Source organism: Solea solea, chromosome 9, assembly GCF_958295425.1.
Source record: "Solea solea chromosome 9, fSolSol10.1, whole genome shotgun sequence".
Taxonomy (NCBI): Eukaryota; Metazoa; Chordata; class Actinopteri; order Pleuronectiformes; family Soleidae; genus Solea; species Solea solea.
This window is the reverse complement of record NC_081142.1, coordinates 15,551,766-15,564,482: the sequence shown is the minus strand read 5'-3', so window position 1 is coordinate 15,564,482 and position 12,717 is coordinate 15,551,766. Positions and strand designations below refer to the sequence as shown.

At 40.1% G+C, this 12,717-nt stretch overlaps 1 protein-coding gene across 1 annotated transcript in view; it reads right to left on the bottom strand.

The window, feature by feature from the left end:
- Positions 1-8,016, bottom strand: part of nek7 (NIMA-related kinase 7) — a 58,829-nt gene extending 50,813 nt beyond the window's left edge. The window contains exon 1 of the mRNA XM_058637501.1: positions 7,705-8,016. The gene's annotated coding sequence lies outside the window, so the exon portion shown is untranslated. The remainder of the gene's footprint in view (positions 1-7,704) is intronic.
- Between the last annotated feature and the right edge of the window lie 4,701 nt (positions 8,017-12,717).

Here is a 12,717-nt window from a genome sequence, read left to right as displayed (position 1 = left end):
TATATATGTGTATATGTATATATATATATAAATATAAATCAATGACTCTTCTTCTGTCCAATCCAGAATCAGAGCAGTCTGCTTCCCTCTTCCTGTCACACGCCCACTTGTAGAGTGGCCTTTTCTCGTGGGCACTTCTTTATTAAGTCTGATTTCATTCATACTTAAAATACATTTACTTTATCATAAATAAATAAATAAATACACACAAATACATTGCCACACATATCATTTATACTTAAAAAGGCAACTCTCTGCTCTATATCTGAATAAGCCTCTGCTGACTCCTGAAGCCTGCCTTCAGACATCTGTATAATATTTTTATTCTGTGCCCCAATGCCGCACTGGCAAAGGTCTCTCATCCTTGGCTTGGCAGGACTTCTGACAGAGGCAGCCGGCAGCGCCATACACGCCTAACCCCTGCTGCTGCAGCTTCCTGCTGCTCTTAGCGAGTCAGGCTGCCTGTGCCTCCCCATTGACAGTGGGCCAGGCTGGGCAAGGAAGAGGAGGCTGAGGGGAGGCCCCCCAGGAGAGAGTGTGCAGTAGAGGGGGGCAGAGGCAAGAACGGGTGGGGTCAGACCGAGGGTCACAGAGGGTGAAGGGTGGGAAACAGCAAGGTGAGGTGGTGAAAACTTAATAAGGAGGACAGCTAGTAAGCAAAGAAAGCTCTACTACAAATGGGAGTGATACAGATAAAGACGCAGAGGTAAGTGGCATGGAAGTGGAAAGTGCACAAGACAAAGAGGCCTGAGGACATGTTAGGCTGCAGGAGTGGTGGGGGGGGGGTGGCGGCCAAGATCAAACCAAGGGACCAGGGGAACCCTGGAAGATCGCTGTTAATCAGGGTACGAAAGAGGGGAGTGGGAGAAAGATGTCTTCAGCACTCAAATGAGACAGCATGAAGCAAGGAGCCAGAAAATAATAGAATGTAATAGAAGTGATGTAAGAGAAGGTTTTGCAAAATCTTATTGTTATATTATTTTTTCTTAATTGTCACGGCTGCATGCACATTCGTAAAATAGGTCTACATTAGGGGCTGAACGATTTTGTATCAATATTGACTTGCAATTATTTTAGACTGAAATTGCGATATGATTCACGATATGAGAGGAAATGGTAATTTTTACATAATTATTCTCATTTTCGTTTGAATAACATATTTATAATGATTACTGTGTGATATTTGTGCAGATCTGTGATGTTTTCTTCAGTCTGTAGCATATGATGTGTATAGCTCAGGACAATATTTACTCTAAAATGGTAATTTGACACACATTTTGGCTTTAAGAAATAGTGTGATTCCCGCTATTTGAAAATTGCAGTCGGCCATATATATCTTGATTAAATTTTGAATGATTGTTATATTAGTAAAGCCAATACAAATTGGAGGTTATATGTTGTATATTAAATGTGATATAGCACACAAACAGTTGTATAATGGTGACAGCAGGTTTGGGGTGAAAAGATATGGTCAAAAGAATTTGGTCGGTTATTTGAACAAAATAGTCTACTTTTATGCTGTTTTGAATTGTGAGTGCTTACCTCCATTGGGCAACACAAAACAACTCTTTAGTTATACTCCTAATATCTTTCAACCTGTGGACAAGCAATGCCAATGTGAACGCTATTGATTTAAACTGCTGCATGTGAAACTTAGCTGTTAAGTTAATTGAAATGCACAAGAAGAACACTAAGGCAGGTTTAACTTCTGTAACAGTATATGCTTTACAAACCCTGCTCCAGATGAATATTAAAAATGTGTCAATCAACCTTACCTCCTCATCTTACAGATGAACCTGTGACATCACTGGAAAAGGGAAAAAGAAACAGAAGAACATGAAAGAAAAGAGGACTGCAAGAAAGATGGTGAAACGCCCCTGATTGTTCACACTCAAAAGGGGGGAGGGAAAAACACAGTCTGTCAAAACAAAAATGATTCTCATGAAAATGTGCCCTCTTATGCAGCAAATCCCGTGTGAAAGATTAGTGCACATTTGTGGTGAAGCTGGAACAAACGCCCATAGCACAGTCGGCATGCAACGCAAAAAAATATCTTCCCCTCTCATTCTGTTCATAAGTGCAAATTCATTCTGCTTTTCGTCTCATCTCATGACAAATGCATACTGTCACCGTCACTGATGTGGTGTTTACGATGGCATACAGCATCTTGTAATTATTGTGTGGAAGTGAATTTGTATCCTGAGGGATTTGTATTGTTTTTTATTTTTTTTGCATATGGATAATCAGAAGAGATGGCGAGGGGGAGGAGGGACACAAGGAGTGTGATAGAGAGCAATATTTCAAGTGCAGTTCACAATATGACTTTATATGTGTTTGTTTAAATCAGGAACAGAGAACCTCCAGGCTCCTCTGGACATACAAGACGATTTGATTTGTCCCACTGTCAAAGAAACGAAAATACACAAAAAGGAAATAAAAAATAAAAAATACAGCATTAAGTTTAGTAATTAAAATTTGTGTAATTTCTACTTAATAAATAAAATAATGTCTTATTTTTTCAGTGTGTAGTGGAAAAAAACGTAGGCGTAATTAAAATACTACTTTCTTAATCTTTATTTAATCTTACAGAATCATGAAGGAAATGCCTTTAATGCTATTGTTTAAATGATTCCATTATTTTAATACTCACTCAGCTACATATAAACACTCTTGAGCTAATAACTGGAAAAAAAATCACTGAATAAATTATGTCTCAGACACCCTTAGCAGGGAAATAAACCACTGATGTTGCGTGGTCATGGCCTAAGTCGACCAAGGGGCACTGAGAGCTTTTCATAAACTTTAAATAAGGTCCCAGGTCAGTAATTTTTGTCTTTGCATTTCTTTGTAGTCGGTTTCACCCCCAGAGCACTATAGAACCCAATGAGAAAAGGCATCGACGCCACAGTGAAACAGAAATTTCACATGGCACAGGAAGCCGCGAGGCATCCTCCAAGGATATATGAATGCTTGAAACATCAGTGACCCTTCGTAAGATAAAAAAACAAGATGGATATGAAAAATATTGACAGGCTGGCTGTGTGAGGAGAGTGTAAAAGGCTGCTCAGACAGCCCACTCTCATTGCCAAAGACCTTACTACAAACCCTAACCAAAGCGAGTCTGGAAAAGAAAGACAATTCTAAATTCTTCTGGGAAAGGCATCTGGCTCCTTTCTTTTATATTTTCTTGCTTTTTATCATCCGATAATGTAACAGATAATTGCAAAGCCAGAACATCAAAAGTTGCCTGTATCCTAAGCAGGGATCTGCTACCTTTTGCGAGCACCACTTCTGTGCAAAGCCTGTACAAAGTCAAGGTCTTCGACATCATGCAAAAGACAGTGTTTAATGTAGCTCAAAAGTCGCCTAAGGGCGCATTTTCCTTTAAATATGCTTCGTGAAAGGGGAAAAAAAGCAAACATTTTTGTTCTCTGTTAAGACCCAAAGGCAAGATGACTGTTACAGTGGTCAGATGACAAATGTTTCATCTGATCTTTAATCCAGTGGAGGGGCCAGCTCCAGAGCCAATTTCTCCACACCAATGAATAGCATTTTGGCCTCTTCATAAACGCCTTAGCAGGAAAAAAAAAAAGGCTATAAAAGCTGCACTGACAGAGAAGATAATATTATAGAGTATGACCATAAGCCAATACTTTCATATCTGAATGAGAGTAAATCATGTTCAGGGGAAAAGCGTGGCAAATATATTAAGTATTGCATATATGTGCTTTTCTGTGGACAGTTTTCTAATAAAGTAATGTTTTATAATGAACATGCCTTCCAATAATTGTTATAAAAGTGGAGGGTGGTGTGTCAGTGTGATGACTAGAATGAATACATATCCTAACATAGCACATTTTCCAAAACAATTTGCCTTTGAAAATTGTGCTTATGGTTTTGCCGACAGTCAACTGTACACGTGTGGAGTTTTCATTTCTGTTGAGCATTATTTCCATCATAGCACAGTATGCTGTATATCATTACTTTGCACCGCACTAATAAAGCCTGATGACATATCTCTTCCTACATGCTTCCGTTTACACGAGTTGGCATTCAATCTGACTAAACACTGCAGATCACCACTCCTATTATCACATTTTTTTACATCCCAACACTAAAAACGAGGCTAAATCATTATGTCTTGCCAAAACCTGTCAAAAGTAATTCACCTCTCATCAGCTGAAATTCAAAGCTAGATATACTGGCAGGAATCTCTCAGCACAAAGACTGACATTAGCATTTGGCAGTGATTTGCTGATCATCCGGTTCATGACACATTCCTTGATAGTCAACTTCACAGAGCCAGCCGGTGTTCATCTCCATCACCTGATGATGCTGGCACATTCAAGCCTGTTGTCTCTGACGATAATCGGATGTGGCAACAGAGAAGTGAGTAATAATTGGGTCAACAAGGTATGTTAGTTCCCACCAACACTCGTCTGAATCATTTCTGTGCAGCAAAGCCAAATGTGATAGTAAGACGCCTGAAATGTTTGGCTGGGACAAGGCAGCAACGGAAACATGGTACAAGATACTGTTTTAATCAGTGTGTAACCCCAAAATGTTTAGGCCACAGAGGCCTAAACAGCCTCTAGGGCACTGCCTACACACCCATATGGCTCATCTCTCAGTTTTATTTCAATAACTTGTATTAATCTTCTTCTTTCAGCTTCTAAGATTCTTTAACTTGTATAGTAAAAATAATAAAAATTATAAGAATAATAATTATGATGATGATGGTGATGATGATGAAACTATTCAAAATGTCCCAAATAAAGCCCAAACAGATCTGTCAATGCCATTAGTATGTAAAACATTTTGCAATAACCACTTTGACTCACACAAAAAAAAAACCTGTGAGTCACATAAGTGAAAAGTTTTCCTCTTAAGAAGCTTCTAGATTTATTTTTCATTCAAATAAGCCCTCTTTTAACAACTACCAGTAGTTCTCCTTCAAATAAACCCTGGGCTATAACTCTTGTGTTGTTTTACCAGTGTACAAAAAAAATACAGCTGGAAGCAGTACTTGGGCCAAGTCTATTTTTAGACTGAGAGGATACAATACACTTTTCTAAACTGTAATGTTTAGAAAAGCTCACTAACACAAAGTCTGCAGAGAATGAATGTTTAAAAGAAAGAGACAGCTAAACTGCTGTAGTTTTAGCCTGATAATAATATATCTATACATATTTTAAAGGTTAAAAAGAAGTTCATTTCATTTTAAATTAAAAAGAATTATTTAAGGTCAAGAAATTATGTAATTAAAATAAAAAAACACTGCCAACATTGCCAACCGATTCTTAAATAGCAGCACACTGTAAAACATTTAAACAATTTAGTGATGTAAAGTGGTTTACTGTTTATTCACCGTACAATTATTAAGCATTTGTATGTGTACTCTTAAATCTGAGCCTTTTTTAAGTACATGTTGGTTCGTCTCTGTTTGCCTTTGTCCCTGTGATTCCTGTCTGTTCAACTGTGTATGTGTTAAGGTGTGTAGAAGTTCTACAAAGCTGAAACAGCCTACAATTATTCAGCTCATCATGTGTGCATTGGTGTGATTTACTGTAAGTGGTTCCTTTATTTTTTGCACTATTACTCACATCCTTTAAATGATACTTCCCATCTGTATTTGAATAAATCTGTGCAGTACCTCTGTGGAATAATCTCACTCCACTGCACTATTTAAATATACTTTCCATAGTGAAATAGTATATTTTATTGCTTGTTCTGTTCCTGTTTTGTATTTGTCACATGTCTACCTTTTACTGTTGTAAAGATCAGGACACACTGCCCTGAATGTCGGTCACCATGACTACGACAATGTCAATGACTATGCATAGCCCTCATCAGAATGATGTGCGCGGCGCCGCAGCCCCATGTCAGCGCTGACAGCAAGTTTACGGCTGACCTGCGTTGTTGTCAATCATCAAGAGAGATCAATGTGATTGGCTGTTGAGCTCCATCCAATCAGAAGATGAGAAGAGACACGGATATGACAGAGCAAACAGATGACATGGAAACCAGATGGCACACACCACAGGGCTTGTAAAGAACCTTTTACCAAACCTTCCTTTTCCAATTGGACACTTGGATTCCGAAACAACTACAAAACAGTCATCTAGGGGAAGCATCTGTATGATGACCACATGACAAGACAAACAAATGCTGCAGTTTATATGCACCATGTCTTTCATGTTCCCTTTTATAATAACAAATACAGACATTGGTATGCAATTCATTACTGTCAGCTACCTGTCAGCATGGTGTGTCCTGGGTTTAACATGAAATCTAATGTAATCTCTAACCATTTCCAACGAGGGCTGCACAATAAATTGCAACTTAATCAAAGTCATGAGTGTAATATGCTAATCGAAGAACACTTTGATTTTCAGATGAAGACAAAATGTGTGACAAAACAGTTTTATGATGAAGTTCTTCAATGCTGTGTCAATTCACCAACCCAAGTATGTCTCTTCAGATAAAAAAGTGTTGACAAACAAATTTCAAATCCTCATGATTCCGATGTTGTTGTTTTTTTATTATTAATTAAATGACAGTTAAAAGTCCAGACTATAAAATCTTGGTGAATCATTTGGTGAAAATTGATGATAAAATAAGTACACTAACTTATATCAGGAGCAGGGTCAGCTCTTCAGAGGTTGCCATTGTGGACACCATATTTTTACAGTAGCCCACAATGGACAACCTGAACATCTTTTCAGTTTTGAGCTAACTGAAGGCTCCATGTGTTCTCAACACACTCAAATATTCAGCTGCAAGATGCAATTTCACCAAAAGATGTTGCTAAACTTTACACACTGTACATTTAAAATAGAAAATGACCAGTACTTTCAACTATGGATAACACAACAACAATATCTGTTGAAACCATATAATCCTCGCTGAAATGATTTGACTTAACGCCAAGTGTGTGGTCCTGTGTCTTGACTGGGACGTCTACTCTGTGCTTTGTCAGAATTAAAACATTGAAGATCGGTTACAAAGTCTGTTGTGTCTGTGTATTTGAAGATCCTCTAGCGTGGGGCAGGCTTAAATTAGAACCACTAACAGAAAATAACACCAAAACACACATGGTGAGCTGAATAAATGCAAGCTGTTACAGATATTCAACTCTGAAGAACGTATACACATTTTACCACACAGTCAAACAGACAGGAATCACAGAGCATACCTGTATTACAAAGGTAAACGGTACGTACAAACGGCTCAGATTCAAGAGTAAACATACAATAATTGTACATCTGGTTAACTATAACAACCCACTAAGTAGAATCAACAAGAGGCTACTGACTAGTTTAACAGCAGTTATTTAGATGGGTTTAGAGCAGTGTGCTATTATAGATATACAATTAAATAAAAGTTGTGATTTAGAAGAGTGTAATCCTAAGGTTACAGCGTCAGTATGAACTTCAGATGACCGCATCTGCTGTGTCATTAACAGGTAGTGAAAGTTGCCAGTCCGGCATGCTAGTGCTAGAGCTAACAGGCTAAGCTAGCAAGCGAACTTCGTAGAAACTTTTTCCAAGTTGAGAGCCAGACTCCGGCTGACAGCGACCGACGACTGAAGCTTTGTAGTCGAGGCAAAACAGACAAATATACTATATTTAAAGTAGATTTAACATTGAGCTGTGGCTCATTTTCATATAGTCCAGACTATGGTAATGCTGTATCAGTACTTACCAGGAAGTGGGACTCTGTTGCTAAGCTATTCCTTCTTCACGCTCAGAGTTTCTCCGGACAGTTATGGCGGTTGAGGTTGTTTTGACTTTCCCTTTCCTTTGCAAGGTCGCTCCGCTCCAGACAGCCGACACGGCGGGCCTCTCTGTCCTGCGTGGCACTGCTTAGACTGGGCGCCCAAAACTTTTTGCGAGCCTGCGTTGTGAAGCCAGTCGGGATGTGTACGTGTTTGCATACAGTCTCTCTCCTCTAGGCCTCCCCTCCGCTCCGCCGTCATCACCACACTCCTGACCCGTGTGCCAGTAATGTAAACAACCCAGCATTCCCGGGGCGCAGGGGAGGGAGGGGCGAGTGTCAGCGACTGGAGGCTAAAGCTGTCAAATACCGCGAGATTCAACACACAAACTCAAACACACACCTCAGTCATTTCTGTTTTTAAACTAATATCATATCATGGGAAAGTTCAGTCTTGACCAGCTGACAAAACAAAAACAAATCGGCTTTTTTTTCTCAACTTTAAAAGAACAGTTAAAGGAAACACACATTCTAGGTCTATTTTTGGGTAAGTGTGTTGGTCTCACAATCATGTCAATCAAATGATTTTTGAGTAATTTCGTGTTTTGGGATTTCGATTGTTTTTTGTTTTTACATACTTTATTAATCCATCCATCCAATGCGGGGTAGGGCGATAGACGGGGTACACCCTGGAAAGTTTGTCAGTCCATCGCAGGGCCACATACAGACAAACAACCATTCACTCTCCCCTTACAATTTAGAGTGCCCAATTTACCTTATCCCCATATTGCATGTTTTTGGACTGTGGGAGGAAGTCGGAGAACCCGGAGAAAACCCCCCCCCACACACACACACAGGGAGAACATGTAAACTCCATGCAGAAAGGACCTTGTTCTGACCGGGTCTCGAACCAAGGTCTTCTTGCTGCACAGGCAATAGTGCAAGTGTGGCCTACTTTATTAATCCCCGTAGAGAAATTATTTCTCTGCATTTAATCCATCCTCTACTAGAAACCTATAGAATTGCAATAGTGGTTGGGTACCTTGCTCAGGGAAGCCCCATCCCTTTGACCTGGTGGTTGCAAGTTGTACAGACAGATTCTATAGCCAAACACTCTCTCAGACTTGTGTATATTGAATAGAATGTCTGGAACTCCGGATTTTCTAATCTGACATTTTAAAAACTTTGTACAATTTTTAATTTTTTAACCTGAGAAAGCACAGACTAGACGATCCAGTCAAGACACAGGACCACACACACACAGTTTAATCCCTTCATAAGGGATTTGGGTTCTCACAGAAAGACACGTGATTTAATGTGACTTCAGAATATAAACACACATGGAGGTGGACAGGTGCTGCTGGTCGACTGGCTTATGTCACTAAGGTTAATCCAAATGAGGGATTTCAAATACCAAAGTCACAAGATAACATCATTGGACTTAGTGACAGAGGCTACAGTGGATCAACAACTCTTGTGTGTTGTGACATAAATTGCTCACTTTCTTTATGAACTTTGGTGACGTGAGCAGTTTCCAAATCGACACAAGCTTCTGTTTCCAGTTGAAAAAGGTGTGGATTTTATTAGGCGAGCCTTTAAAGTGGTTTAAATCTGTTTGTCCTTGTTTGTCCAGCCATGTTTGCAGTGAACAAGCATCTGTGTGTCAGGCCCGGTTTCTGATGATGGCACCATGTGTGCAGCCAGCACTGAATACATGTCAGCACCTCATATATTCACACTTGACTTGACTTGACTGAATACTCACATAACTTTCAGCTGCATCTAATGGTCAGTGCGCTGCTGTGAACATTATCGGGTCTTTGGTTGTCGGGTCAAAACCCTACGGTGACCAGAGTGCATGTTTAAAAAATAAATATGAAAATAACAATAAATAGCTCCTTCTGTTACAATAGGGTCCTCACATTGTGTGTGTGTGTGCGCGTAGACCAAAACAAATCTGTATACTATACTGGCAAAGGCCCTGCACATTAGCAGAGTACTACAGTGGCCACAGTGGGCCATAAACTAGCTGCATTGAAATATTAGTTCTACTGCATGACACAAATTTTCCTGTGTCCAGATTAGTTATCCGACATGTGCGTAATTATAGTCCCCAAATTGCAGACTAAGATTAGGTATTAAAACTAGATTAAAATAGTAGGGACTGTATAGGATAAGGGGTTTCCTCCCAGTCCAAAAACATACAAATTTGGGGATTAGGCAAATTGGACACTCTTACTTGAACCTATGTGTGAGTGTGAGAGTGAATGGTTGCTTGTCTCTATGTGTGCTCTGTGATGGACTGGCGATCTGTCCAGGGTGTACCTCACCTGTCGCCCTATGTCAGCTGAAATTGGCACCAGCAACCCCCGTGACCCTCATGTGGAGGATAAAGCAGTAGAGGAAAGTATTTAGTATTTAGTGTTTAGAGTATCACGAGAGGTCTTGAAAATAACGGTCTGACAAAGGACCTGCCAGTGACCACTTACTCTGCTGGTCTACTTTCTGAGCCGACCATATGCGTTGTGTGTAAAATGTTGACCCTCAAAGTACCAGATACAAGAATAGAAGTCATACAGTGAGACGCACTGAACGGCAAAAGCATAAAAGTATAAAAGTAAACAAGTAAGTGAGATATTTCAGAAAATCTTAAACTCTGTGCTGAATTTCAACAAAGTTTCGTGCGGGAAACTTGATCTTGTTCCTTTCACCCTCTGTTGGTGACACATGTTTGCAACAGAAAAACAGTAAGACTTGTTCTTCCAACATTGTTCAGGATTGTGTGAGTCTGTGGGAGTGTGTATTTGTGGCAGAGAGAGAGAGATGGAACCAGCCGTGGCTTAATGGATTCTCCTGAACACACGTCGATGAGTCTCGCTCGCCGTTGTCGCACATATGCATGAAGTATACCCCACGCATCCCATGACACACAGACACACAGTAGGTAATTGGGAATATCATGAGAATTTATTGACAAAAGTGGTATTTACGGATCGACTTGCATGGACAGCGCGAGCATCTGGAATTGATCAGCTTACTTTGCTTTGATAAGAGCTTCGGCGCTGATTTCAGACTGACAATTCAAACACTGGCGATACACAAGAAACACATCTGTCTTCTTCCCGTCCCCATTGTTAATAATCAACAAGTTAGGTAGGTTGGTGTTTTTTCCTCCATACTTCAATAGCCTTTCTTGTTAACCTCACTGCAAATATGAAAAAGGGAAGCGATGCCTGCAGTGTAGGATTTCTCCCCCTTTTTTCTTCAACAACAGTTGAAGATTAAAAGAAACGTCTCAGAGAAATCTGTCAATTCTGTATGTGAATAATGCTATGTGGAATTTAATGGCATGAGTTATATTGGGTTTCCTCTACACCCACATTTTCTTTCAATAAGATCAATGGCGCTCGGTGACAGATAGGGACGGTCTTTTGTATCTTCAAATTTCAGGTTTCTGAGGGAATAATTAGATGGATGGATGAAAAGTAATGCGTCACTCTGTGAGTGAGCTGCACCCAGAGATCCTCTAGTTCAACATACATGCCTCCACGTCTGTTTGGTAGAAAACTGTTTAATAATCATGTTGAATTTCCATTGTTCTAAAAGTGGCTCTCTGCACTGATCCGGCGCTTTAAACCAATAGCAAACTTTTGTGTTCTTTTAGCTGATATAGTTTATTTAACAAAGAGGATTTCCTTTTGATTCTGGGTTATTTTTTCCAGGGTGAAGAGTACTGTCATCTGTTTCTCCCTCTCTCTCTCTCTCTCTCTTCCCCCTTGAAACATTCTGGTAGCAGTGAACCAGAAAGCAATGTTCCTCCAGAGGTAAAGTTACAGAAATGCTTTGGACATTTTACTGTAATCTCTGATGTCACATTTGAATCGGTTTTGTTGAATGAAATAGCCATTAAATGTAGTCTGATGCTGACAAGTACATTACGTTTATTTCACCACTGATACAAACATCTTGAAAGACACAATTTATCTTATTTAAGTACAAATAAAAATACTAATTTTAGATCATTTGTACAACAAGAGATATTCGAGCACATGCACATGCACACCAGTTCAGTTTCTGTTCCCTCACACATTGCACTACCACCATGCCTTGGCTTTTCATTGCTAAATATGCAGAATTGTTTGCACCCAGAGGCTGAAAGCACATTTTAACACTTAAAAAGAAAGAAATGTTGATATTTTCACTCATGTCTTTCAAATTCTCCACTGTGTTGTTGATCTGGCTCTGGGGTTAGGTACGACTGCGATGTGGTGGAGACAGAAGCTCCAGTCAAAGCTGCTGTGATCGAGCGCAGACTTCATAGAGACCAGCAGATGGAGGGGAGAGGAGCTGTGTGCATCCTGAAGGTTTAGCAAGAACTGAGAGGTTACCCTGCACCAGTACAAATATGACCTGTCACACACTGAAGCACGCCGCATCAATGCAGACGTGCTTCCTGTTTATCCACAGTGCAGAGCACAGCTAATGGAGGAAAAGAGAAAGGTATTACACATGGAAATATGTATGAAATGCTGCTTCTCTCCTCACACACCCAGGCGAACTCGGAGGCAGCGAGCATGTGATGCCCGCATTTCCATTTTTATTCGCTAATTAATGTTGTTGTGTCTTCAAAGAGCAATTGCAACCCATAGTTAGCAGCCTTGATCGTAACATTTTCCAAGGTTTTCTTCTGATGTGAGCCGTCACGTAACAAACAGCAGCACAACAGAGAAATAAAGGATTTATGGCATGTGGAGAGCACGGCACAAATGAGGCACGGGAGAGAGAGGGCCTGTGATAATGTGAAGGACAAAACTGGCATATTATTTCTGTCAAGAATAGATCACTGCAAAATTCCAATTTTCACTCCCTGCTCCTGTGTGTCTGTATTTGTGCGCGTGTGTGCGTACGTGTGTGTGTTCCTGCAATTGGCAAACACCCAGCACAGTGTATCTGTACACCTGCTCCCATTCAACCAGAGGGGCAGGTCTCACTCACACACAC